We start from the raw sequence: 24,461 nt of genomic DNA, 5'->3' as shown, positions 1-24,461 counted from the left end.
GTCAAAAATTTGTTTTGCAAAAAGAGTAAACATTTTAACATTGTAGTTCAAGTCCAGTTGTAAACAATCTTTATTTTTGCATTTGAGTGTTTATTGTAGGAATTTTGGAGTACAGGTAGTCCCCGAGTTACAAACATCCGACTTACGGACAACCCGTACCTACGGACCGAGGAAGGAGAACGCTGTCGGCTATTTTAAGTCAGATCGTGACGCCGTCCGCCATTTTAAGTCGTTGCCGTTGACACTATGTTGAGTGTGTAACTTTGTATTTGGCTTAAACTTTTCTTAGCAAGATTCATCCTGACCCCACCTCCCCACCCTTTTCCGGTCAGCTGGTGGCACAGTGAGATCAGCGCCGGGCTCGAGAACAGAGGTTCCCGAGTTCAATCCAGTGACAGATCGCTTCCGAGTGCACTGGGTTGACGTTGAGCTTGCAACTTGACCTCGTAAAAAAAACACTGCCACCTCCAGTTTAAATTCCCATGCGGAATATTGTGGAGGATCAAATACCCAAACCCAGCACAGCCCCCACTTGCCCCATTTACCCTGTCTCAGTGTGGTGGAGTTTAGGACCCAGGGAATTCAGTGTGGTGGTCCTGAGGACCCCAGCTGACCTCGGGAGCCGGTGCAGCTCAGGACCCACCACCCACAGTGTTTCTGTTCCATTAACGGGAAGCGATCATGATTGAAAATGAAATGGAAATAATAAAGCGTTTGGAAAGAGGTGAAACGTCATCGGTCATTGGAAAAGCGTTAGGCTACAGTCGGTCAATGATCGGAGCAATTTTAAAGGATAAAGTGAGAATAATGGAACATATGAAAGGCCCTGCCCTGATGAAAGCTACAGCTATTACTAAGCAACACAGTGGTTTAATTATTGGAATACACGTTTCTTAAGTGTTTTATATGCATAGAAAGGTAAAATATATACTATATACTAAGACAAACGTTTGACTAACTGATGCTAAATAATACCGGATGTATTTGTTCTGACGCGTACAAATCCGACTTAAAGACGGACTCAGGAACGGAACTCGTTCGTAACCCGGGGACTTTTGTATAACAAAATTTGCTTATTTAAAAATGTGCTATCTTTTAGATTGGTTAGATAGTTAACACATTTAACAGACTACTGATTGTGTTAAGGTCGAACCAGCAGATATTGGTGCCTTGGATGATTGTACAAAAGGAAGGTGAGGAAGAGACTGGCTGGTAGAACAGCTGAAAAGTACTTAGATCATACTTTTAGCATTAATGCACACTTAATAATTTACAAATCACTCTGCACTTCTGTGTACTCATGTCTTGAAAGATTGTCGGAATGGCAAGATCCTGTGGTTCTCCTAAACTCATGGCTTCACAATCTATCTTTCTTTCTATGACTAATGCTTGTAAGACCTGAAGCCAGATACTTTGCTGGCTCTTGCAGTTGCACATTAAAATGCCAGCAATCCTCAGGTTTACTGTTAAGTTTGAGGGCCCCTACATGAATGTAGTAGTCCTAAACTTCCCAGATATGTTGGTGAATCCATAGTGCTTTGCTTCTGAATTCACTTTTAACCTAATAACAGCAGAAACTTGCTGATGTTTCAAACATACACTGTGAAATGTGCTTTCATAACAGAAGTCCTTGCACATCTGGAGAAGGATGCTTATGTGAGAATGCTGTTCTTGGACTAAAGTTCAGCATTCCACACCATAATTCTATCCAGGCTTGACAAGCAGCTTGAAGACCTCGGCCTTCACCCTGCCTTGTGTAGCTGGATTCTGGACTTCCTGTCAGATCACTGGCAGGTGCAAAGAGTGGGCTCCCTCTCCTCTGACCCTCAACACAGGTGCCCCTCAGGGCTATGTACTAAGCCCCTTCCTTTACTCTCTATGTATCCATGACTGTGTCACCACCCACAGCTCCAATTTGCTAATTAAATTTGCTGGTGACACTACACTGATTGGCCTAATCTCAAATAATAATGAGGCAGCCTACAGAGAAGAAATCATCACCCTGACACAGTGGTGTCAAGAAAACAACCTCTCCCTCAATGTTGCAAAAACTAAGGAACTGGTTGTTTACTCCAGGAGGAATGGAGACAGGCTTGCCCCTATTGACATCAATGGATCTAGGGTTGAGAGGGTGAACAGCTTGAAGTTCCTCAGCATAAACATCACAGACGATCTTGCATGGTCTGTACCTACTGGCTGTGTGGTGAAAAAGGCACAACATCTCTTTCATCTCAGATGGTTGAAGAAGTTTGGTATGGACCCCCACATCCTAGGAACTTTCTATAGGGGCACAATTGAGAGCATCCTGACTGCCTGCATCACTGCCTGATATGGGAACTACTTCCCTCAATTGCAGGACTCTGCTGAGAGTGGTGCAGACAGCCCAGTGCATCTAGTTGTGAATTTCCCACTATTCACGACATTTACAAAGACAGGTGTTTAAAAAGGGCCCGAAGGATCATTGGAGACCCGAGTCACCCCAGCCATAAACTGTTCCAGCTGCTACCATCTGGGAAATGGTACCGCAGCATAAAAGCCAGGACCAATTCATGCTAACACAACTGTATTTCTATGTTGTATTGACTGTCCTGTTGTACATACTATTTATTGTAAATTGCACATTTAGATGGAGACTTAATGTGAAGTTTTTTTTACTTATGTATGTGAAGGATGTAAGAAATAAAGTCAATTCAATTCAATAACATAACACATTCTGAATATATTTATTTGAACATTTTCATATTTCCTTATGAATTGGGAATTCTTTTAGACCATTAGTCCTGTATTCTTCCCCCTGCACCCTTCTCCCACACATACACACCTCAATTCCTCACAAATCATCTACAGCAGGGGCATTTACAATAGCTAATGAGTCACATTGGAGATTTTAGAGGAAATGAGAGTATGCCCAAATTTTGCACATAGTCGAAGGGGGAATATGCAAAATATTCCTGGGACTCACACATTCATATAGTCCAGAAGCTTCCATTACTCTGTTAGTGTACACGAAAAATTTCAGAGCTGAAGAAGGTCCCTGAGAATGCTGATCAAATTGATTCCAAAAAGCTCAGGCTAGAGCACCTTTTTAAAAAAATATCATTCAGTTGTATAAGTAAAACTTCTGGGTGATCGCTCAAATAGATAAATTATCATTTAAGAGAAAAAGGTCAATTAATTTAGCTGTCCTATTAATTAATACAAAGGTTTGGTATATATTTTAGCAAAAATGTTGAGTAATTTCCTAACCCCTCTTTGACCCCAGATTTAATCAGATCTCATAGACAAGACCACTCTTTATTTCCCCCATTGGGAGTTGAGGTGCTGGATAAGGCAATGAATATTTTTTCTAATCTTTTATAGACAGTTTAGGTATTTGTTATAAAGTGGTATTAATAATGAGTTGCTGATATCTGTTTATTCCTTTTTGCATAGATAGAACAGCAGTTAGAAGTTATTAGGCTCCTACATTACACGTCTGTTGTAAGACGCTTGGCCTTTGTGCGAAGCCAGTGAGTTTTCCAGGTAGGAGTTTTGCAGTATATTTCTGGAACTGAGATGTTTCGAGTCTAGAGTTAATTTTTTAGAGGGGTTAATTCTTTTGAGTGGTGTTTTGAGGAATATTTTTGAGCTTTGAAATTTTTTTGGTGTATGTGACTGAATGGAATCTTTTGGGCTTCCTGAATATATGTGTTCAAAGAATATTTTTAGGAACATTCCATAAACTAGAACAAAGAAGCAAACTTCCAATTGCTGTTTTATTTAGTGTTTTTCTTTACCTCTGCCTCCTCCAGTTTGATAACCTTTTAGATATATCTTCAGTTGTCAAGATCCCTCCTTGAATTCTATCTCTAAACTTTACTTCAGTACTTGTAGACACCCTTAAATATTATTTTGGGTTGTCCTACTATCCCCTTGGGTGTATGATGCTGTGAAGTACCACTTCAGGTTGTTTTACTTGGTATTATGTGCCAGAATATGTTTTTTGTGGTCTTGAAAAGGCTTCATGGGTGCAAGGAAGAGAATTTTGCAACAATTAGAAGAGCCATAAATGGGGGCAAGGAAGGTAGTATGAATTTTCTGGTTATTAGCATGAGCAAACTTTCCATTGCATCACTTGGTTGCATTAAAACATTCAAGTGAAGAGCCTTCCTAACACTGACATCTTCTGTGTCAAAGGTATTAGGAATGCAAGTTCTTAATGGTTGAGAGGGAAAGGTGCAGAATGTCATAGAAACATAGAAAACCTACAACACGATACAGGCCCTTCAATCCACAAAGCTGTGCCGAACATGTCCTTACCTTAGAACTACCTAGGCTTACCCATAGCCCTCTTTTTCTAAGCTCCATGTACTTATCCAGGAGCCTTTTTAAAAAAGAACCTATTATTTCCACCTCCACCGCTGCCGGCAGCCCATTCCACGCACTCACCGCTCTCCGTTTTTAAAAAAATTGAAGCTACAAAGAACGTATTACAAAAATTACAACAAAAAAAAAAGCTGTATATTAGTACCTTGAGTTTTTGAGTTGTTACTTTTCCAGATTTGGAGATGTGATAGTTCATGTTTGTTTTTAATTCAGCTTTTGGTGCTACTGGTAAAGAAAGTCTGAGTATTCCCAGATTCCAATTGACAAGAATTTTTAAGAATTCTGGAAATGTTTGGCTTTTACAATTTATAGTGTTCTGTTTACAATAAGGGTTCAAAGTAAATTTATTATCAAAGTGCATATGTCACCAGATACAGTGCTGAGGTTTATTTCCTTGTGGGCATTCACAGTAAATACAAAGAATATCGGGATTGAGTGGTTAGACACATTGCTTTCCAGCATTGTTCTCTTCTTTTGTTTAGTCTTCAAAAGGCAGCAGCGATAACACTGAGGAATTTAAAGTTGCTGACCATCTTCACCTCTGATTGCCTGATGAGGACTGGCTCATGGACCTCTGGTTTCCTCCTCTTGTAGTCAATAATCAGCTCCTTGGTCTTGCTGACATTGAGTGAGAGGTTGTTATTGCCACTCTACCCAGCCAGACTTTTAATCTCCCCCCATATGTTGATGCATCACTATCTTTGATTTGGACAATGACAGTGGTGTCATCAGCAAACTTAAGACCATAAGACATTGGAGCAGAACCAGGCCATCTGGCCCATCGAGTCTGCTCCACCATTCAATCGTGGCTGATCCTTTTTTTCTATCACATCCAAGGGTTGGACAATCTGTTCTACCTGGATAGAGGGAACGTTCCCACATCAGTTTGACAGAACACAAATCAGAAACACAAGATTCTGCAGACCCTGCAAATCCAGAGTAAAACATAAAATGCTGGAAGAACTCAGCAGGTCAGGCAGCATCTATGGAAATTAATAAACAGTCGATGTTTCAGGCCGAGACCCTTCTTCAGTGGGAGGGGTGAAGGGAGCAGAAGCCACAATAAGAGAAGCATTGACTGTGTGTGTGTGTGTGTGTGTGTGTGTGTGTGTGTGTGTGTGTACACACACATATATACACATGCTGTGCTGATGGTGATTGTAGAGGAAATCTTGTTGCTAATCTGAACTGACACTAGAATCTTGCAGGTGAGGAAATTGAGGATCCAGTTGTACAAGTTGAGGTCGAGGTCTTGAAGCTTATTGATTAATTTTGAGGGGATGTTGGTGTTGAATGCAGAGCTGTAGTCAACAAAGAGTATCCTGATGTATGTATCTTTACTGTCCAGATGTTCCACAATTGAGTGGTTTGGCACTTTGCTTTCCAATGCTGTCATCTTTTGTTTAGTTTTCCTCAAAAGGTAGTAGTAGAGCAGTGTATACTCAATGAATAAAACAGTGATGTAGAGTATATTGGATTGGGTTGTTGTGCGATCTGAAAGTCTTGTAATTTCATTTTTTTGCTAGCATATAAATTGGTTGCTATATTTTCAAGTGTTTCATAAAGTGTAGTAGAATATTCCACATGAGAGTCATTAATGTGAGCAAAATAATTTCCTCCAATTTATATTTTAAGTTTGTATGCTTATTTTCAATGAATTCTTTCCAATACTGGGCTGCTACATAAAAATGCACTGTAAATCCTTTAATGCTATATGCCATTTCCTCTTTCCCTCTTACAGCCTCTTCAGCCTCTCCACTGCTATATAATACTGCAATGTTTCCAGTACCTGGATTATTCTCTCTAAGTTTGAATTAGCTCTTCAGGTGGAACATTTTTAATTTCCATCCTTTTGTGTTTTTATCACTATTCACAAAGTTCATTCAGCACTCTCATCAGAGCTGATCCAATCAAATTAACCCTTTGCCTTGGGCATCTTTTACTTACTGCTCCATACTTTGCTGGCCCACCAGGTCTGTGGTGATGTACATTTCTTCTCTATTCCACAGCTAGATCAATGAATTGTGCTCTACTGACTGTGCTCTGCATTCTTTACTTATGATTGAGCAATCTATGCTAACGGCAATATGTCTCAACAGATTATTAATGCATTTATTACCTCTACAACTGATGCTGAGCATGAACATTGGTTCATGAACATTGTATGTTGCTTTCATATACATAACCTTATAGATGTTTGCCCTCATTCACCTTTGCCATTATTTCTCATTAACTGACCAGTTATATACAGTAGATAATACAGGAAATATTCAGAAACAACTTGTGCAGTTATTGACTGAAGGGGATTTAACCTGCAAATTTCCCATTTATATTTTCCCTAATGATGCTGCTAGACTCCCTGAATTGTTTTCAGTTTGTTTTCACAGAAAAAAACAATAGTTATAGCAGTGGAGGTCATTTCCCCAGGTGACTGACAGACAGACATACTTTATTGATCCCGAGGGAAATTGGGTTTTGTTACAGCTGCACCAACCAAGAATAGTGAAGAAATATAGCAATATAAAACCATAAATAATTCAATAATAGTAAGTTAATCATGCCAAGTGGAAAAAGTAAGTCTAGGACCAGCCTATTGGCTCAGGGTGTCTGACACTCCGAGGGAGGACTTGTAAAGTTTGATGGCCACAGGTAGGAATGACTTCCTGTGACACTCAGTGGTACATCTCGGTGGAATGAGTCTCTGGCTGAATGTACTCCTGTGCCTAACCAGTACATTATGGAGTGGATGGGAGTCATTGTCCAAGATGGCATGCAACTTGGACAGCATCCTCTTTTCAGACACCACCGTGAGAGAGTCCAGTTCCACCCCCACAACATCACTGGCCTTACGAATGAGTTTGTTGATTCTGTTGGTGTCTGCTACCCTCAGCCTGCTGCCCCAGCACACAACAGCAAACATGATAGCACTGGCCACCACAGCCTCGTAGAACATCCTCAGCATCGTCTGGCAGATGTTAAAGGACCTCAGTCTCCTCTGGAAATAGAGATGGCTCTGACCCTTCTTGTAGACAGTCTCAGTGTTCTTTGACCAGTCCAGTTTATTGTCCATTCGTATCCCCAGGTATTTGTAATCCCCCATTATGTCCACACTGACCCCTTGAATGGAAACGGGTCACCGGTGCCTTAGCCCTCCTCAGGTCCACCACCAGCTCCTTAGTCTTTTTCACATTAAGCTGCAGATGATTCTGCTCGCACCATGTAACAAAGTTTCCCACCGTAGCCCTGTACTCAGCCTCATCTCCCTTGCTGATGCATCCAACTATGGCAGAGTCATCAGAAAACTTCTGAAGATGGCAAGACTCTGTGTTGTAGTTGAAGTCCGAGGTGTAGATGGTGAAGAGAAAGGGAGACAGGACAGTCCCCTGTGGAGCCCCAGTGCTGCTGACCACTCTGTCTGACACAGTGTTGCAAGCGCACGTGCTGTGGTCTGCCAGTCAGGTAATCAATAATCCATGACACCAGGGAAGCATCCACCTGCATCACTCAGCTTCTCACCCAGCAGAGCAGGGCGGATGGTGTTGAACTCACTGGAGAAGTCAAAAAACATGACTCTCACAGTGCTCGCCGGCTTGACCAGATGGGCATAGACACGGTTCAGCAGGTAGACGATGGCATCCTCAACTCCTAGTCCGGGCTGATAGGTGAACTGGAGTGGGGTCTAAGTGTGGCCTAACCATAGGCTGGGGCTGCTCTAGAACAAGTCTCTCCAGGGTCTTCATGATATGGAAGGTCAATTCCACCGGTCTGTAGTCATTGGAGCCACTGGGGCGCGGTGTCTTCGGTACAGGGACGAGGCAGGACGTCTTCCACATCACAGAAACCCTCTGGAGACTCAGGCTCAGGTTGAAGACATGGTGAAGTACTTCACATAACTGGGGGGCACAGGCTTTGAGCACCCTGGGGCTGACACCATCCGGGCCTGCAGCCTTGCTTGGGTGGAGACGTTTCAGCTGTCTTCTCACCTGTTCAGCTGTGAAGCCCACCGTGGTGGTTTCAGCCTGTACTGACTCTGTGTCTCTCCTCTTCCATACCCCTTCTCCACAGTGCTACAAATTCTTGCCTCTCTGATACTCATATGAGTCTTGAACAGAATTTTCTGACTCCTATGCTGAAGTTCTGTTCCAGTTTATAGTTAATTCCACCTTCACTGATATATGCTACTATGATCATATTTGGCTTCAGTTCCAATTCTGCATCCATTTGCATCTTGCAGTTAACTGCCTTTACTACTATCCCCCTGGTATTGTATTGCATTCCCATTGCAATTACTTATTTTTAAAATATGGTGTCACATTTTCAGGCCTTCATTCTTTGTCCTCAACTTTGACCTTTCCATAGATGGGAGCAATTTCTCCCCAACTATTGTTCATACCTTTTCATAACTTAAACACCTCCTATCAGTTTCCCTTGCAAACTACCCTCCTACTCCATTCGAGTTAATGTTATGGATCATGTATTAGTTAAATTTAAAGTTTTTAAAAAAGACCTTTTCTAACACTGTTCTTCAAAATATAATCTGTGTAATAGCATTTGAGGAGCCCCAACCTAGATCATTATCAACATTCTGCTGTACTTGTGTATTTCTTTTGTAGTGCACCTGGTATTGAAAACCTTGTTCGTGCCTCATTACATCTAGCAATGTTTCCATTGCTTCCTGGCTATAGCTCCCACTTTCATTAACTTGAACTTGTACCAAACTCTGACTGATCCTAGATTCAGATTCATTTATTTATCACATGTATATTGAAACAAAGTGATAGGTGTCATTTGTGTTAACAACCAAAACAACCTAAGGCAGTGTTGAGGGCAGCCTGCATGTGTTGCACGCACTCTGGCACCAGCATAGCATGCCCACCAACAACAGTAAAACAAGCCCCTTTCCTTTGACTTCCTCAACAAACTCGGACTCATTTTGGCCAGTGGGCCTCAACATCTGGACTTCTGATTGACAATTGCGCTTCAATCTTTGGTGTCAATCCAGGACTCGGCAGTGAGGGCCCCAAACACTAAGCCTTGAACTCTAGTCTCGCTGACTCATGTGCCTAAGGAATCACTGGCCCTAGTCTCCTGATGGGTGGAGCTGCAATCCTGGACCACGCTGAAGACTTGTTGATCTGAGGGCTCAATATCTTGTCTATGGATGCCCTTCATCACACATCAATGTTGCTTGCTTTTGAGTGTGAATCAGAGACCCAGACTCTGGTTTGACCCCTAATTACCCTACAATCCTGTCTGTAAAACTTAACCTGACCCCCAGCTCCCCTCTCTGTCCCCAAGACCATTCCTACAAACCTAAAGACCTTGTAGTGAGTTCTTTCTCTGCACGACCTCAGTGTCAGTTTGCTAACCGACAATGATTCCTGATTCAACAACACATTTTAAAACTTTGGCATTCTAATTTTTAAATCCATGCATGATTTTACCTCCCCATCTCTTCAGTGCTAAAATCTGCAATGGCTGCATTTTTCCTCCAGTCTTCAGTTCATTGGGGTATACATACTTCAAGTGTTGAAGTATGTGCTGATATTCCCCTTAATCCTTCCTTGGAAAAGTGACCTACTTTCATAAAAGAGAACATGTTGTAATCAAACACGAGGAAATCTGCAGATGCTGGAAATTCAAGCAACACACACAAAATGCTGGTGGAACACAGCAGGCCAGGCAGCATCTATAGGGAGAAGCACTGTCGACGCTTCGGGCCGAGATCCTTCGTCAGGCCATGTTATAATCAATATTGCTGAATAAAATCATCACCTCCTGATCTGCCAAAATTTTGTTGGAAATTTTGCCAAACCAAGTTGAAAACCTGAATTCAGCTTCAGAAGAGTAACAAATGATGATGATTGTGTAATTGTTCAAATTGGATACGGACTGCTACCTCTGCTTGCCTGCATTTACGTTGACCAAATGTGGGGGTTTGTTACGTTTCCACTCCAGCAGTTTGATGACAGGCTGAATCTCTAATTCAGGAGCCATGAACACTTTTAATATTCACTTAAAAGATGGTCAGTGTGAATAAATAAATAAAATCACTGAATACAAACTTAATTCAATGAGGCTTTCCTAATCCTCATTCAATGAATGAGGATTCTAGTCTTATGTCAGGTCTCCATTGGGTAAGATTGGAGGCAGATACCTTTATGTAATTTTGAAGTACCCTTGTACATTTGACATCATTTTTTATTTGTAATACCTAATGTCTAACTTCCCAAGAGGAGCATAGTACTGGCAGTTTTCTTCAGAACTTTACATAGCCAGCACAGTTCAGTTTATCTGCATTATTGTAACTGGTGGACTTAACCTTCAGAACGTTATGGAAGAGCGTCATGTCACATTTGCCATATTTCATTTAATATTGCCTACAATTTTTGAAATGTGCTGATGAGCTTCCAAATTAATTTCTAGCATTTATTTTTAGGATTGAAAGTGTTTTAATTTTAAATGGTATTAAATTACTGGATGTTTTCACTCATGATAGTTACAGAAAGCTCTAAGTAAATTATTCACCTAACAGTAACTTGGACAGATGCTGTCTGGCCATACTGGTTTGGTTTCCAAAGGAATTCGTATAGAGTTTGCATGCAAATTAATGAGTAAATGGAAATTTTGCTTCTTGGAATTTCTCAAAATATTTTATACACATTTTCCTCTTAATTACAATGTTTTAATTGTGTGCATTTGAAATGTTTACAGTTCATTTTAAAACTTTTGATCTTTAACATACAAAGATAATAAAATTTCAAAATTCAGGTAATTGAGGCATAAAGAACTTTTGAAGAGCATCCATAATCAGGTGACTAGAATGGCACATTATACTGGATATAATTTGGACAATACCTTGTGCAGCAGCTCTTGGGATTTGTGCTGTGATTTGCTCTTTATTACTAGTGTTTAAGTATCAGTGTAGGATCTAGCTCCTGTGATCTTGGATCCCCTTTTTGTGATCAGCATTTTATTATCACTGCTAAATTTCTTGTTTGTAACTTATTGCTTCACCAACTTTTTGCACCACTTCATTGATTTTCCAGTTTCATCTGGCTGTTTTTTACTTTATCTATCATAATCTTGTTATCTGAATGCGAGCTACTTAATATTCCCAAAACAAAGAGAAATTCTCCCATCAACGAACTGGCATCCAAATTAGATGTTGCATGCATTTCGAAGTCTCTGGAGGAAAAAAAACTGGTCTTCAGGTAATAAGCTAAATGCATGAATGAGCACCTGCTCTTAATAGTACTTGCCTCAGCACATTTGTGGTTTACTGAAGTCAATAGAACTAATGTTCAAAAAGTAATGTCCAGCAACAACACTTGTGCATATTTAGCAAACAACTACCAATTCTTTTTAGAAACATGTTTTTCTCTGTAATTTCAAACATTAATCTCTTACTATTACAGAAGGTAATCTTGCTGCTCTGTCATTTCCAACTTGCTTTCTCTCTATGCTGATTCCTGGCGGCTTCTCAGATCGTTAGAATCTCCTTCACTTTTGTTTTGGATCCCTTTTTCTTGGGAGGGGGCACCAGATTATTTTGGATGAAATAGTAAGATAATGCCACATGTCTTGTTAATATAACAAAAATAAAATTAAAATCCATTAAGTTGTGTAGAAAGCTTGGATAGGTGGGTCTTGCCAGCATGTTTTCTAAAATAGATTTGAATAGGGTTTTGAATTAGTTCAGTTAGAATATTGGAGATACATTTTGTTAATGAATAATAGTTGGATTTACCATCACATTTCTATCATAGTTCATTGACATTCAACTGTTGAACCTGGCTGTTTAAACTGCACCTGATGGAAACTAATTGGGCCTGTGTTCTGCCCAAATATTCTGTTCTAGCTTGGATTGTGCTATGCCACCTGCCTTGGTATTTTACCCCCGTTCTGTTTGACTCGTCAGTAGTTAATACGATCTTAACAAGACATTAAGCCAGGCATATAAATGTCCTCAGGGTGTCCATTTCAAGTTTGAATATGTAAATGCTGCAGATTGTGGTGCTGGGCAAAGGGGGTGATCTTTGAGCACTGTCTCAGGGTCCAGCTTCAAATTTGCCTCAATGTTGTGGTTGGGAGAACGGGTAGGGAGAAGAAATTACCTCACCTGGGGTTTGATGTCATGTTTAATAGTGAATTATTGTCCATGCATGGTGTTTTGTCTATTCCTTCTCCAGATCAGGAAAACAAAAAGTATAAATGCTTAATTTCTGATGCAGATTAGTCTGTTATAGCAGTATTGCAATGCATATTTGTAAAACGAGTAATTTTCAAGATGTCAAAGTCCAGTTGTAGAAATGCTTCAGTGAAAATAGTTTCTTTCCACGTTCTTTTAATTGACTTATGATACAGTAATTTTCCTTTCTTCTCTCTTTAAGATAGCCGAAGATCAGGAGAAAAAAAAGTCAATATCCTCTCTGATTTAAATGGCTTTGATCTTCAGCCAGTACTCCATTGGAGAATTTTGTTTGGTATTTACGAGGCTATCGGATCCTGGTGAATTCTTGTCAACAGTTATCTTGAAGGAGCCGAAGGACTGGGCTATATCTGTGACGGGCAAGAGTGGAGCAGAGGGAAGTCTGACATTTCATTTTGGACTGTTATTGATTGTGATGGAGCCCATATTCTCATGGGTGGACAGTGAATAGTATAAGTTGGAATGTAGCTATTTAAGTCACTACTCTTTGTCTAAGACTTGTCTCAATCAAAATAAAATTACTGCAAAAATTTCTAAGGGTGAGTAATGGATAAAGACTAGTCTCTTTATTTTGATTCCTTTTTTTTTAATTATGTAATGCAGTAGTTTTAATACAGCAAGTATAAAATGTCTAAATACTGCAATTGCCCAATGGCCTTGCAAACAATTGCAAGGCATAATAGGCATTATTTGTAACTTCATTAGCATTTAGCAGCATATGATTATCTCTGCACTAGATGCAAAGCTTGCTGAAGGCCTGTGTTGCCTCTTCCTCCAGTAACATTGGATATGTTCCAAATGCACAAGTAATGCTGAAGTAGTAATGGTTTGAAAATAGTTCCATACTGTAATCTGAAGATGAAATTGTAACATGATGAGTTTACAGTGGAGAAGAGTTAATTAATAAAAAGATCAAGTTTCCAGGGGGAGTCCTTATTGAAAGGCATTTAATGTTGACTCTTTGACATTGAGCAATATTGTAGATGCCATGATTTGGTGTTTTCTAATTACACCCTGTTTTCATTGTAAAATGATGGCTAGCTGTAATGTTTGTTTTGCACAACAATGCTAAAATAACTGCATACTGTCAATTTTTTTGAAGATTTAATGAAGAGGAAAGTAAAATTTAATGAGAATCATGTTATGTCTGAAAAATAATACCTGACTGGTTAAAGGGGGTTAACAGATTTATTGAGTGCATTGTTCTCATGTTTAGAATGATTGGGGCCCAGAGTAAGTTACATTTTGCTCGCTAATTCTGACTGAGTCTAATTTGTTTCAAAAAGATTGTCCTGTTTTAACCACTGAAAAAAGCACTACCTGATGCTTACCAGTGTGTCCTTGCTCAGTTTTGTTCTTCAGAGATGCCTTTTTGAGTATTCCATAATGTGCCAGTTAGTTATCATGTCTTCATGACTTTGAGCCATACACATCAGTAAGCCTGTCCTATATTCTGCCCAAATATTTGTTATAGGTAATGTTCTTACTGTGCAGATGGATTTTAAGTCTATGATAGGAGGGGTTAAAAAAATCACTTTTGTTCCTAGCTTTGTCCATTTGATCCTGCTATAATATAGTCTCTCTAGTTATCAAATTAGGCAAGTCTGAAATGCAGTCCACAATATAAGGAATGGACACTTAAGTATTGAGGATTGATTATCTGCAGAACAAAATGAAAACATGAGCAGGTGCCTTCAGAAGGGAAATCTGGAGAAATGGAACAGTTTAGAAGCAGTTATTTTGTATGGAATGTACTTGCCATATGGGACTAGGGGATCAGCAAACACTTTCTGCAGGAGTTGAGAATGTTATTTGAAGTGAAATTTGAGGTGGTATTCACTCCTTACTTCCTCTGGTCCATTTTTCTTAAAAGTGCGCAAATGACCTGTTTCAAATATAGGGTTTTGGGGTAATTCAGTTGTCAATCTCTTTATACATCTAGGAAGCCTGAAGACTTATCTGAAGGATTCCACCACATTCCCAGTGCCCCTTTTTTTGTTGCAAATTTCTGCATGAGGTATGTAAGCAAACTTAAGTAATCAGTGTCATACAGACAAATTTAAAATTTGGTCTTTTAACAGATTTTTATATTTTTGTTCCTGCAATATCTTTGTTCTTTTGTCTTTTCCGTCTTGTAATTGTTTCCAATACCTTTCACAGAAGACATGTTTAAGGATTTTTGTCCATTATTAAATGGAACAAAGTTACTAATTTCATTCTTCATTGGAAAAAAGTATCTGGACATTTATTTTCTGGTTAAAAATACCATTATACTAAATGATAATTGTTTAAAAGTACATTTGGTTTTTGCTAGCTAGAATGGTTAAATTCTAAGATCCAGTGCTGATATCCTATTTGTGAGAATTTTAAAATTTAAAGTCTGTACGCATGGATGTTTTTCTCCAACAAATGTACCAACAAATAGACAAAAGTGCTAAAGGCATTTTCCTACATGTACAGATTCAGTCACTCTGCCTGTTGCCAACTTGATTTCAGGGACATCTCCTTATCATGGTAAGTAATCAAAAGACTCGAGCCCTTTTTGTGAATCTGTGAGTGTGTTGAAACAAAAATATATGTATTTACAGTACCAAAGCTATCACTTATTTTATCTTTAAAAGTTCATTGAGTAGAAGATTTGATCCTGGAAAAAAAGCTCTAATTGCTGTTTGTTTATTTTTGAATCCTGAATGATAGAGGTCCTCTGCATAAAAAATGTTGTGATGATTAAAGGCTACTGCAGAGTGAGTGTGTGTGTGCGTGTGCGTGCGTGTGTGTTTGTGCATATGTGCGTGTATATCTCCTCAGAGTTATAGACTAAGTTTCAACTCTTCCACTTGCATTAGCATAAGCAAGCCAATTGGATTTGGGAAAAACTTATTAAACATTTCCCTGGAATAATTAGCAAGCTGTGACATGTATGGGACAGCATAGAACCTCAACTTCAAAGACCCTGCACTGAAAATATCAGTCTTAAATTGGATTTAATTTCCTGGATAGTAAATTGCAGTGAGCGATTCTAAGTTTACATAATGTGTACAAGAAAAATTTTATTTTGTGATTGTATCAGTTAATTTTAAAATGTGCGCTGCTGTAATTGTAAACGCTAGTGAATTGTATTCAGTCTCTGTATGATTTGCTTTCCAACAGATTGAATTTGTGTATTTACTAGTGCACTTCCACTGTACAAACTGCTGATTGGGAGTAGTAACAGCAAGGTGAAAACTAATCAGCAATAAAGTCTATTGAAACAGTTTGTATATCTTTTTTTTGTAGTGCTAACACTGCATCTGAACTCCATTTGGTTCTATTTCTCTGTTGTAAAAGTTATTTTTGACCATATCCAATGTAAATTTATTAACATTTGAGAGAATTGGAAACCAAGAGGTTACACAATACAATACCATAGGGAAAAGCTGAGATTGTTAGTTCAGCCTCATGATCATTGATTTATATGCTTAACGGCTTTTATATATGGACTGTGATTTTTTTTTTTTGTTTATAATTTCGTCTCCCCTCCCCACCCCTCAACACCCATTTATGTAATAGGGTTACTGCAGAAATGTAAATTTCATTGGAAATAATGTGGTTTATCTTAAAATTATGTGCCCCTGAAAGAATGTCTTTTCCTATCAATTTGGCCAAGTATACCAACTTCTTTAAATAAATATTCCCTTCTGTATATTTGAAGGTGAATGATAAATGAATCTGCTGAGTAAAAACTCTGTTTTAAACGAAGGCTTTTTAAAATAAAGCCTGATAAGCTGAGACTTCCCATACCAAGGAGAGTAGTTGAATTGGGAATGATAATAACTCCTATTTATGAGTTGGTAGTTTTTTGCAACAGGTATATCTCCAAGATTGAATGTTAGTTTGTTCTGTGCAGTTTAGCATTTATTTCAGCTTGTTTTTTACCCATGTAACATTGTAATTGTGCCACAAACCCTCAAAGTCTTGTACTGAATCCTTTTTTTTTGAAAATTGAGTAATTACATAAGTTGCTGGCGTTGACAAAATAACATAAAGCAGTTCCAAATAAGGGGAAAAAATTAGTGACAGTCATTGATGTTAAGCCACTAATAAGTGTGTGCTTTTCAGCATTCGATGTAATATTTCCACTGAATGCCTACTCATTTGCTGATTTGTTTGATAATCTGAGTGTTGATATCAGGGGAGAATACAGAATGGTTTTTGTACTCTCAGGTAATCTGTGATTAGATTTCTTTTATGTATGTTTAACCAGCAAATATCTTGTACATAGATGACCATCTCATCCTCTTCCTGGAGTGCAACAGTAGCATTCTATTTTGTATTGCTTTGCTTCAGATGTGATCATATCTAGAAATAGTTTTCAGTTGAAAAATTTGTAAATGGGCATGCTTTGGTTTTATTGATTTGAATAACTTTCTCTTCTCCCTATAAATATAACAGTTATGCTTTGAAGCAACTACTGTCTCAGTAATTTGGATAGAAGCTGTTTTACTTTTTAAAAATAACTAGGTAGGAATTCAATTTGCATATGTTACAGCATACCTTGCTGTTTGAAAAGAAAGTCAAAGGTGCCATTATATTGTGCAGGAGGTCTAATAGAAGTTGAGGAACAATTGTGTTTTAAAATTTATCTTTTGGTTTTAAAGAAGGATTTTTGAAAGAGCAAGGTACATACATATTCATGTCCTCTATAGGGACATGGTCAGGGAGAGTGAGGAGGTGATAGAGAGCAGTTACAGGCAGGTGGTCACTCCGGGGCCACGGGAGGCAGATAGGTGGGTCACGGTCAGGAAGGGGAAGAGGCAGGTACTAGAGAGTACCCCAGTGGCTGTACCCCTTGACAATAAGTACTCATGTTTGAGTACTGTTGGGGGGGACAGCCTACCTGGAGGAAGTGACAGTGGCCGGGCCTCCGGCACAGAGGACGGCCCTGTAGCTCAGAAGGGTAGGGATAGAAGAAAGAGGACCATAGTAATAGGGGACTCGATAGTCAGGGGTTCAGGCAGGCGGTTCTGTGGAGGTGATCAGGAGTCCCGGATGGTAGTTTGCCTCCCTGGTGCCAGGGTCCGGGACGTTTCTGATCGCGTCCAAGATATCCTGAGGTGGGAGGGTGAGGAGCCAGAGGTCGTGGTACATGTAGGTATCAGTGACATAGGTAGGAAAGGGGAAGAGGTCCTGAAACGAGGGTATAGGGAGATAGGAAGGCAGTTAAGAAGAAGGACCGCAAAGGTAGTAATCTCGGGATTACTGCCTGTGCCACACGACAGTGAGAGTAGGAATGGAATTAGGTGGAGGATGAATGCGTGGCTGAGGGATTGGAGCAGGGGGCAGGGATTCAAGTTTCTGGATCATTGGGACCTCTTCTGGGGCAGGCGTGACCTGTTCAAGAAGGAGAGGTTACGCTTGAATCCTGGGGGGGAGGTTTGCTAGGGCTACAGGGCAGACTTTAAACTAGTAAGATGGGGGGGGCGGAAATCAATTTGAGGAAACTATGGGAGAGGAGGTTAGTTCACCAGTAGAGCAAGTAAGTAGACAGTGTGTGAGGGAGGAAAGGCAGGTGATGGAGAAGGGATGCACTCAGCCCGAAGATGTAGGGGAGAAGAAAGAAAAGGATAATAAATTTGAATGCATTGTTAGGGATGAAAGGAGAGGAGGAGATGGAGAGTATCTTAAATGTATCTATTTTAATGCTAGGAGCATTGTAAGAAAGGTGGATGAGCTTAAAGCGTGGATTGATACCTGGAATTATGATGTTGTAGCTATTAGTGAAACATGGTTGCAGGAAGGGTGTGATTGGCAACTAAATATTCCTGGATTTAGTTGCTTCAGGTGTGATAGAGTAGGAGGGGCCAGAGGAGGAGGTGTTGCATTGCTTGTCCGAGAAAATCTTATGGTGATGCTTTGGAAGGATTGATTAGAGAGCTCCTCTAGGGAGGCTATTTGGGTGGAATTGAGGAATGGGAAAGGTGTAGTAACACTGTTAGGAGTGTATTATAGGCCACCTAATGGGGAGCGTGAGTTGGAAGAGCAAATGTGTAAGGAGATAGCAGATATTTGTAGTAAACACAAGGTGGTGATTATGGGAGATTTTAATTTTCCACACATAGATTGGGAAGCTCATTCTGTAAAAGGGCTGGATGGTTTAGAGTTTGTGAAATGTGTGCAGGATAGTTTTTTGCACAAATATATAGAAGTACCGACTAGAGATGGGGCAGTGTTGGATCTCCTGTTAGGGAATGTGATAGGTCAGCTGACAGATGTATGTGTTGGGGAGCACTTCGGGTCCAGTGATCACAATAGCATTAGCTTCAATATAATTATGGAGAAGGACAGGACTGGACCTAGAGTTGAGATTTTTGATTGGAGAAAGGCTAACTTTGAGGAGATGCGCAGGGATTTAGAGAGAGTGGATTGGGTGAAGTTGTTTTATGGGAAGGATGTAATAGAGAAATGGAGGTCATTTAAGGGTGAAATTATGAGGGTACAGAATCTTTATGTTCCTGTTAGGTTGAAAGGAAAGGTTAAAGGTTTGAAAGCGCCATGGTTTTCAAGGGATATTAGAAACTTGGTTCGGAAAAAGAGGGATGTCTACAATAGATATAGGCAGCATGGAATAAAGGAATTGCTCGAGGAATATAAAGAATGTAAAAGGAATTTTAAGAAAGAGATTAGAAAAGCTAAAAGAAGATACGAGTTTGGTTTGGCAAATAAGGTGGAAGTAAATCCGAAAGGTTTCTAGAGTTATATTAAAAGCAAGAGGATAGTGAGGGATAAAATTGGTCCCTTAGAGAATCAGGGTGGCCAGCTATGTGTGGAGCCAAGGGAGATGGGAGAGATTTTGAATGATTTCTTCTCTTCGGTATTCACTAAGGAGAAGGATATTGAATTGTGTAAGGTGTGGGAAACAAGTAAGGAAGTTATGGAACCTATGACAATTAAAGAGGTGGAAGTACTGGCGCTTTTAAGAAATTTAAAAGTGGATAAATCTCCGGGTCCTGACAGGATATTCCCCAGGACCTTGAGGGAAGTTTGTGTAGAGATAGCAGGAGCTCTGACGGAGATCTTTCAGATGACATTAGAAACGGGGATTGTGCCGGAGGATTGGCGTATTGCTCATGTGGTTCCATTGTTTAAAAAGGGTTCTAGAAGTAAGCCTGGCAATTATAGACCTGTCAGTTTGACATCAGTGGTGGGTAAATTAATGGAAAGTATTCTTAGAGATAGTATTTATAATTATCTGGATAGACAGGATCTGATTAGGAGTAGCCAGCATGGATTTGTGCGTGGAAGGTCATGTTTGACAAACCTTATTGAATTTTTTAAAGAAGTTACGAGGAATGTTGACGAGGGTAAGGCAGTGGATGTAGTCTATATGGACTTCAGCTAGGCCTTTGACAAAGTTCCACATGGAAGGTTAGTTAAGAAGGTTCAGTCGTTAGGTATTAATGCTGGAGTAATAAAGTGGATTCAACAGTGGCTAGATGGGAGATGCCAGAGAGTAGTGGTGGATAATTGTTTATCGGGATGGAGGCCGGTGACCAGCGGGGTGCCTCGGGGATCTGTCTTAGGCCCAATGTTGTTTGTAATATACATAAATGATCTGGATGATGGGGTGGTAAATTGGATTAGTAAGTATGCCGATGATACTAAGGTAGGAGGTGTTGTGGATAATGAGGTGGGTTTTCAAAGCTTGCAGGGAGATTTATGCCGGTTAGAAGAATGGGCTGAATGTTGGCAGATGGAGTTTAATGCTGAGAAGTGTGAGGTTCTACATTTTGGCAGGAATAATCCAAATAGAACATACAGGGTAAATGGTAGGGCATTGAGGAATGCAGTGGAACAGAGAGATCTAGGAATAACAGTGCATAGTTCCCTGAAGGTGGAGTCTCATGTAGATAGGGTGGTGAAGAAGGCTTTTGGAACGCTGGCCTTTATAAATCAGAGCATTGAGTACAGAAGTTGGGATGTAATGTTAAAATTGTACAAGGCATTGGTAAGGCCAAATTTGGAATATTGTGTACAGTTCTGGTCACCGAATTATAGAAAAGATATCAATAAATTAGAGAGAGTGCAGAGACAATTTACTAGGATGTTACCTGGGTTTCAGCACTTAAGTTACAGAGAAAGGTTGAACAAGTTAGGTCTCTATTCATTGGAGCGTAGAAGGTTGAGGGGGGATTTGATCGAGGTATTTAAAATTTTGAGAGGGATAGATAGAGTTGACGTGAATAGGCTGTTTCCATTGAGAGTAGGGGAGATTCAAACGAGAGGACATGATTTGAGAGTTAGGGGGCAAAAGTTTAAGGGAAACATGAAGGGGGTATTTCTTTACTCAGAGTGATAGCTGTGTGGAATGAGCTTCCTATAGAAGTAGTAGAGGCCAGTTCAGTTGTGTCATTTAAGGTAAAATTGCATAGGTATATGGACAGGAAAGGAGTGGAGGGTTATGGGCTGAGTGCGGGTAGGTGGGACTAGGTGAGATTAAGAGTTCGGCACGGACTAGGAGGGCCAGAATGGCCTGTTTCCGTGCTGTGATTGTTATATGGTTATAGGCTACATTGGTTTAAGCAGAAACTAAATGAACGTTCGACTGTCAAATTACCTTGGTGGATTAAAGGATTCATCAGCGTGTTCTATTTTGGATAGTGCCTTTTAATGTTGCTAAATGCCTCAAGGCTCATTACAGGACTTAGCAAATATAATTTTGATATCAAACCACCTAAACAGGTAATTAGGACTGTCAAATGAAACGAGTATAAAGCTAGTAGCAGTTTCAATGACCAAAAAAATATGGTTCACTAATTTTTGCAGTGTAGGAAATTTGCTGACCTTATCAGGTCTGTATCCTAAATTAGGCACTGAGCATCCCTTAGCAAACGAGTCTGTTCAGAAAAAATTATAGTTTATCATTATTTGCCCAAGTATATGTATGCACAGGTGCAATGACAAACTTGCTTGCAGCAGCAGTATCATAAGCACATAGGATCATATAAGCAGCATTCACACAAAAAACAAGTTATACACAAATTTTACAAAAAATGTGTAAAAATACTAAGACCTGTAGGCCTGCATATGTTTATCCATGAAAGGTGGTGGACAGTTAAATGATTATTGCAAGGCTGAGGCTTCAAGAGTATCCCTATGTGCCAGTAAGTGCAGAAGCTTTTGCAACCATGTTCAGTCAAAAGTGCTGAGTGGGTAACCATTATGACATCCCTGTTATTCAAAGTTAAATTATATTTAGTATCAATGTATGCAGTAAACAACCCTGAGATTCATCTTCCTGCAAAGAAAACATAAAACACCCAACGTGCAAAAAGAGAAAACAAGTCACGCAAAAGGCAAAAAACGATCAAATACAAAAAGAATATTAAACATCAAACAGACTTGGGATGTTCAGTTTAGTTCAGTTCCTTTTAGTGTTGCTATTCATTGATGGCAGAGCCAGTCCACCCTGATCAAAATTGCACAAAATAACAATTTTTAAAAAAGAGTAACCAGAAAAACTCAACAGGAACTGTGGAGTCCTCTAAAAATGAGTCCAATCCACAAACTGCGCTGATCAAACCTTGCCCAAGAACAAAGACCTGCACCTTCCTCCAGCAGCAGCAGCGAGTGAAAGGGAGACCAGTCAAATGCAGGCACCACCTTATGGATGCAACGAGTGAGAGGGCAAGGGAGACCAGTCAAACACGGGCACCTTCCTCTGGGCAGCAGCAAGCAAGAGGGAGACCCGTCTCACTCACCTCCCACTCTCATCATTGTTGATTGCAATCTGGCTCGACGCTTTAATCGGGGAGGAAACGAGTAGATCGTGGGTTCGTGCTCCACCATTAGTCCACACACTCCATTTTCAACCATGGTGAATTCCATCAGAGGCAACAAAAGTACCAGCTTGCTCAGTTGGCCCAAAAACATATTATCAAAATGTAAATTACAGGCTCCAATCACACACACATTAGTAGGAGCGAATGTGTATATATATTATGTAGTAGTAGGTTTGTGAACTGTAGCTATTGGTCACATAAAGTTGGTTTACAACTTTTTTCATACACATTATCTGAGGTTCAGTGCTCTCAGTTTCACGAAACAGCAAAGGGTTGGACCAAGTGGCATTCACTGTTACACTGAGCAGTTGCACTGCAGCAACTAGCTCCACTTCAGACAAACTTATCCTATACGGTTACAATATAATCTGGAGAATTACTAGGCTTTTTCTTGCTCACACCAGGAAGGGTCATATTTTAAATGTGGAATGGATGGTCTTTTTTTTAAAAAAGCCTCATTGGTGCTGAAAATCTGAAATATAAACAAAATAAGTATTATCTGTATAGAGATGCATATAACCTGAAATGTTAACGTTGTTTTTCTCTCCACCAATGCTGCCTGACTTAAGAACATAAAAAAATAGGAGGAGTGGGTAGGCCATCTGGGCCCACCACTCCTGCTCCACCATTCAATTAGGTCGTGGCTGATCTTGCGATCAGCTTAGCTCCACCTTTCTGTCTTCTTCTCCCATGATCATTAATTCCCCAACTATGCAAAAATCTGTAGCTTCTCCTGCTTCCTTGGAAAACAACTTCACTGATTCACCACTGTGAAAAGCAGTTCCTCCTCATCTCTGACCTAAATCTATTCCCCAGAATCTTGAGGCTATATGCCCTCTAGTTCTAATCTCACCTACCAGTGGAAACTAATTTCCTGCCTCTATCTCATATATTCATTTCATAAATTTCTGCTTCTGTAAGATCCCCTCTAATTCTTCTGAATTCCACTTAGCATAGCCCCAGATAACTCACTTTCCTCATGGGTGGGGTGTAGCCACAGGTGATTAAATTTCTCAATGATTGCTGGGCAATTTCTGGTTTTAATTTCTTTTTGATTCATGTTAAATTGAGGGATTGGATTGGTGGGAAAGAAATTAACTATTTATCATTTAATGCATGTGCCTTTGAAAGAAAAGGAAACTATTGTATACATTCTGGAGTAATAAATGTATTTGTACTTTTTGCTTGGAAGTATAGAACCTCCATGCTTGTGTATAAATAGATTGGAAGCACAGACAATGGTTAACAAAGCTATGGATTTATTCTGAGATACTATAGAAAATATGTTTTTTAAAAAGCAGTGTTAAACTATTATGCTTTTAAACAATTCTGATCTCATTAAAACATTCTAAAGTGTAAACTTTGTTAAAATAGTACCAGTACAAAGAAATTGAATTTTTTTGGAATAGTTTTCTTTATTACTGAGATATAGCAAGGAATAGGCCCTTCCGTCCCTTTGAGCCAGCGATCCCCTGATTTAATCCTAACCTAGTCACAGGGCACTTACAATGTCTAATTAACTTGCAACTGGTACCGGTAGTTTAAACATTGTAGGTTTCTTAATGCAAGTACTAATAAAATAGAATTTTTTAATGTTCATGTGTGGAGTCAGTTAAGGGGCCACAGTGCTGTTTCTTTAGAGGAAAAAAACATGAACCATGATAGGAGAATATAAAGTAGTAACTGATAAAGTACAAGAAACTTTTAAGGAGACAGAAGACAAATATCATAAGTAAATATAAAAATGTTTAAAAGAAAAGCAGACATAAAATAGAAAGTTCAAAGGATATGTCACTGGAATCAAATTAAGAGGAGTAGCAGCTGGCTTGAGAGTCAAATTAACATTGCCTTGGATGCATTAGATTAAATGTCCTCTTTCTGTGCTGTATGTGTTTTGCAGTATGATGTGCTGTGCAATACATATTTGAGGATTCTATTTCGGTGACTCTCCCCTAGAAATTTGAATTCTAGTTGACAAATTGGTGCATAAAACATAATAAATGATTCAAGCTTGTATGCTGATTTTAAATAAATATTCTATGCAGTCTGAGTCTGGTATATTTTCA

General features: G+C 39.5%; 1 protein-coding gene across 7 annotated transcripts in view; it reads left to right on the top strand.

Moving 5' to 3' along the window:
• Nucleotides 1-24,461, top strand: part of pwwp2b (PWWP domain containing 2B) — a 72,230-nt gene that overhangs the window by 21,902 nt on the left and 25,867 nt on the right. Inside the window, exons 4-6 of one of the 7 annotated variants that reach the window (XR_012096121.1) lie at nt 12,759-13,116; nt 14,520-14,594; nt 15,038-15,833. The exons of 1 other annotated variant lie outside the window; for it this stretch is intronic. The gene's annotated coding sequence lies outside the window, so the exon portion shown is untranslated. Of the gene's footprint in view, nt 1-3,432; nt 3,523-12,758; nt 15,834-24,461 lie in introns of those variants that run through there. 5 more of the 7 variants (XR_012096118.1, XR_012096120.1, XR_012096119.1 and 2 more) reach the window with 5 other exon arrangements.

This window comes from Hemitrygon akajei, chromosome 23, assembly GCF_048418815.1.
Source record: "Hemitrygon akajei chromosome 23, sHemAka1.3, whole genome shotgun sequence".
Lineage (NCBI taxonomy): Eukaryota > Metazoa > Chordata > Chondrichthyes > Myliobatiformes > Dasyatidae > Hemitrygon > Hemitrygon akajei.
This window is presented reverse-complemented; position numbering and strand designations above follow the sequence as displayed.